Source organism: Limulus polyphemus, unplaced genomic scaffold, assembly GCF_000517525.1.
Source record: "Limulus polyphemus unplaced genomic scaffold, Limulus_polyphemus-2.1.2 Scaffold6375, whole genome shotgun sequence".
Classification (NCBI taxonomy): domain Eukaryota; kingdom Metazoa; phylum Arthropoda; class Merostomata; order Xiphosura; family Limulidae; genus Limulus; species Limulus polyphemus.
In genome coordinates, this window is record NW_013671985.1 from 26,235 (window position 1) to 31,563 (window position 5,329).

At 31.8% G+C, this 5,329-nt stretch overlaps 1 long non-coding RNA gene across 1 annotated transcript in view; it reads left to right on the forward strand.

Moving 5' to 3' along the window:
- Window positions 1-5,329, forward strand: part of LOC106473657 — a 22,203-nt gene that overhangs the window by 1,963 nt on the left and 14,911 nt on the right. Inside the window, exon 2 of the long non-coding RNA XR_002613746.1 lies at window positions 3,044-3,095. This is a non-coding gene — a long non-coding RNA (uncharacterized LOC106473657). The remainder of the gene's footprint in view (window positions 1-3,043; window positions 3,096-5,329) is intronic.

Sequence of the window (5,329 nt, forward strand, 5' to 3'; positions counted from 1 at the left end):
TGTCTGTGTTAGGATAATGATATTGTTAGTATAGCTATGTTTGAATAATGATACTGTTAATATAGCTGTCTGTGTTAGGATAATGATATTGTTAGTATAGCTATGTTTGAATAATGATACTGTTAATATAGCTGTCTGTGTTAGGATAATGATATTGTTAGTATAGCTATGTTTGAATAATGATACTGTTAAGATAGCTGTCTGTGTTAGGATAATGATATTGTTAGTATAGCTATGTTTGGATAATGTTATTGTTAATATAGCTATGTTTGGATAATGATACTGTTAGTGTAGCTGTGTCAGGATAATGATACTGTTAGTATAGCTGTGTTAGGATAATGATACTGTTAGTATAGCTGTGTTAAGATAATGATACTGTTAGTATAGCTGTGTTAGGATAATGATACTGTTAGTATAGCTGTGTTAGGATAATGATATTGTTAGTGTAACTGTGTTGTGATAATGATAATGTTAGTGTAGCTGTGTCAGGATAATGATACTGTTAGTATAGCTGTGTCACGATAATGATACCTTTAGTATAGCTGTGTCAAGATAATGATACTGTTGGTGTAACTGTGTTGGGATAATGATACTGTTAGTGTAGCTGTGTCAAGATAATGATACTGTTGGTGTAACTGTGTTGGGATAATGATACTGTTGGTGTAACTGTGTTAGGATAATGATATTGTTAGTATAGTTATGTTTGGATAATGATACTGTTAATGTAGCTGTCTGTGTTAGGATAATAATACTGTTAGTGTAACTGTGTTGGGATAATGATATTGTTAGTGTAACTGTGTTGAAATAATGATAGTGTTAGTGTAGCTACTAACAGTATCATTATCCTGACACACTATACTAACAGTATAATTATCCTGACACAACTATACTAACAGTATCATTATCCTGACACAGCTACTGTGTCAGGATAATGATACTGTTAGGTTAGCTGTGTCAGAATAATGGTATTGTTCGTATAGCTGTTTTAGGATAATGATACTGTTAGTATAGCTGTGTTAGGATAATGATACTGTTAGTATAGCTGTGTCAGGATAATGATACTGTTAGTATAGCTGTGTCAGGATAATGATACTGTTAGTATAGCTGTGTCAGAATAATGGTATTGTTCGTATAGCTGTTTTGGGATAATGATACTGTTAATATAGCTATGTTTGGATAATGATACTGTAAATATAGCTGTCTGTGTTAGGATAATGATACTGTTAATATAGCTGTCTGTGTTAGGATAATGATATTGTTAGTGTAACTGTGTTGGGATAATGATACTGTTATTGTAGCTGTGTCAGGATAATGATACTGTCAGTATAGCTGTTTTGGGATAATGATACTGTTAGTATAGCTGTGTTAGGATAATGATACTGTTAGTATAGCTGTGTTAGAATAATGATACTGTTAGTATAGCTGTGTCAGGATAATGATACTGTTAGTATAGCTGTGTCAGAATAATGGTATTGTTCGTATAGCTGTTTTGGGATAATGATATATCATTATCCTAACACAGCTATACTAACTATATCATTATCCTAACACAGCTATACTAACAGTATCATTATCCTAACACAGACAGCTATATTTACAATATCATTATCCTAACACAGCTATACTAACAGTATCATTATCCCAAAACAGCTATACGAACAATACCATTATTCTGACACAGCTATACTAACAGCTGTTAATATAGCTTTATTAAGATAATGATACTGTTAATATAGCTGTATTAAGATAATGATACTATTAGTATAGCTGTGTTAGGATAATGATATTGTTAGTGTAACTGTGTTGGGATAATGATACTGTTAGTGTAGCTGTGTAAGGTTAATGATACTGTTAGTATAGCTGTGTCAGGATAATGATACTGTTAGTATAGCCGTGTAAGGATAATGATATTGTTATTGTAACTGTGTTGTGATAATGATACTGTTAGTGTAGCTGTGTCAGGATAATGATACTGTTAGTATAGCTGTGTTAGGATAATGATACTGTTAGTATAGCTGTGTTAGGAAAATGATACTGTTAGTATAGCTGTGTTAGGATAATGATACTGTTAGTATAGCTGTGTTAGGATAATGATACTGTTAGTATAGCTGTGTTAGGATAATGATACTGTTAGTATAGCTGTGTTGTGATAATGATACTGTTAGTATAGCTGTGTCAGGATAATGATACTGTTAGTATAGCTGTGTCAAGATAATGATACTGTTGATATATCTATTGTCAGTATACTGTTAGTATAGCTGTGTCAAGATAATGATACTGTTGATATATCTATTGTCAGTATACTGTTACTATAACTGTCTGTGTTAGAATAATGATATTGTTAGTATACCTATGTTTGGATAATGATACTGTTAGTATAGCTGTGTCAGGATAATGATACTGTTAGTATAGCTGTGTCAGGATAATGATACTGTTAGTATAGCTGTGTCAGGATAATGATAAACAATCTTCATATGTTTTGTTTATTTAAGTTTAATAGTTCCTAAATATAAATAAAATAGGGAATATTTCAAGTATTTCTGGATATATACAAGGTCATGATGTATCTTGTTCACTTTAAAGATAGCCTGAAGTGTGAAGGAACAGTTAACAAAATAAAACATCTCGAAACTGTCATACTTTGTATGTAAATTGTCAGAATGAAGTCAATATCTAATCTATTAATCAAGCTAGCTATTTAAGGCATTGGAATAATGATATGTGAGTCATAAAGACATAGAGTGTGAGATTATTATAATATATATAATAACAAATACATTTTTTTACCAAATTTGTGTGAAACAGAAATGTACCATTGAAGGGCACAAGTATGTTGATTAATATGACTCAACGGTATGAGATTTTGTACTTTTCAATAACTCTTGTTTTTGATTAAGTCACATATATAACAATTTAAACTAACAGTATTGAAAGAACACTGTTTAAACAATTCTGAATATTTATGAAAGTATTTGAAGACAATTTTTTGGTCTCACTACTCGTTGAAAAATACATTTGAAAAATTGTTTCTCTTATCTTTTAGACCGTCAATGCCCTTAACTACCTAAAGGAGAAGCTAACAATTATTCACAGAGGTGAGTGACTCTTTTCTTTATTTTTTTCACATACTTGTGTGAAGTGTGTTTTCTCTTGAATTTCTAATAAGATAAATATATATCGTACAGTTAGTCTTTGACTTGTGAAACTTGAAAAAGTTGTACAAAGTCTCTATCTTTTTTTGCTTTTACTGTTTTATGAAATTTGTTTTTTGAGAAAATATTAGTACTTCAGGTTTAATTTTGACATTTGTTGTGTCTCATTACATTAGTTGTTGCTGATGTTGACAGTGTATATTGATGTATAAAGAAAAACTCTTTGTCTCTGTTTTTATAGTAGCTATCTTATAAAAATTTCAGTTGTAGTAACAGCACTAGTTGACTTAAATATAAGTTCATCATCATTACAGATTTTATACTTAACTTGTTTTTTACATGTTGAGGCTTAATAGTAAGTTATGCAGCTGTCGTTTTAATTCATTCTTAATAGATGGGCTTGTGGTAATTCTTTGTCTTCCAACTTAACAAAGAATGTATTTAAATAAACAGCTGATGTGTTAGTTTACAAGATAACAGACAGGCTATAGGAATGTTTCATCATCCTGTTCATCAAACCTTATAGTTTTAATCATCATAAGCTAGCTTCATCTGCTTTAACATAGTAGACAAGCTGTAATAATGTTTCATCATCCTGTTCATCAAACCTTATAATTTTAATCATCATAAGCTAGCCTCGTCTGCTTCAACATAGTAGATAAGTTGTAATAATGTTTTATCATCCTGTTCAGCAAACCTTATAGTTTTAATCGTCATAAATTTTGTCATGACAAATACAAGAATACCATAAAGGCTACTCACCAAGCATTGACTATATCCAAGTTTGTATATTTACTTTGGAATTAAAACAATAATAATAATACTTCCTCTTTTTATTGTACTATATATCTTTATTCCTCTTTTTTTGGCATTAGTCAGCCATAAATACTCCATTGAAAATTACCTGATTATTTTTCTCTACAACACACCAAAAAACAAAACACTCGTAATCCAATCTAATAATTAAAATATTACATTGCCATACAATTCACTTCAATATTTGTATATGTGTATATATATATATATGTGTGTGTGTGTGTGTCTCATATCATCATATATTAGGTCGTCAAAGTAAATTATTGTAGTTTTTTTAGATGAAAAAACCTGAACGACTTATATATCAAAACAAAGCATTTATTAAATGAAATAGTCTCTATTCTTATTGATGATGCTTTTCCATCTTAAAATCAAGTTGTTAATGCCCTGAATAAAGAAATCACTTGGCTTTAAAGCAAAAAACATGTCTATGTCCTCTTTTACGCCTTCCATATTTGCATACGTTTTCCCATTAAGAGGATGATGATGCAGTGAACGAAAAAGATGTTAATCTTATGGTGCCATATCTGGAGAATATGGTGGAAGGGGAGAACTTCCCAACTCAACTCCATAATCTTGTATTGTGTCAAACATGCCACATGTGGACGTGCATTGTCGTGAAGAAGAAGAACACCTTTCCGATTGATGACTGAAGGGAGTTTCTGATGAAGGGCTTGATTTAAACATTCCAGTTGTTGACTATAGATCTCTGCATTGACAGTTTGCTGTGGATTGAGGAGTTCAAAATTAATTACTTCTTTGATGTCCCACCATATGTAAAGCATTACTTTCTGTGGATGGAGTCCAGGTTGGAAGTGGTTTTTGTCTAGAACTGAGCCATTGTTTTTGGTGTTTAATATTTGCATAGAGAATCCATTTTTTATCACCAGTGACAATTCTGTCCAAAAATGGTTCATGCGCATTACGCGCCATAAGAGACGAGGCAACATTCACATGTTGGAAACGATCATCATCGGTTAGTTTATGAGGCACCCATACACCTCCTTTATGGAGTTTTCCCATGTTCCTTAGATGTTTACATATTGTTTCATGAGAGACATGCAATTTCAGGGCCATTTCACGAGTGTGTTGCCTTGGGTTAGACTCAACAAGCATCTTCAGAGCATCAATATCAATTCCAACATTTTGGCCCCTGCCATCACAGTTTTTAAGGCGAAAGTCACCTGAACGAAATTTGTTGAACCATCGTTGACACTTACAAATATTCAAAACATTTCCATGAACTTCTTTGATATTCTTTGTGGCTACAGAGGCGTTGTTTCCAATCTTGTATTCAAACAGCATTACATGCCGAATGTGTGTCTCCTTGTGTGCCATCACTATAAGGGAATAGAGTATAA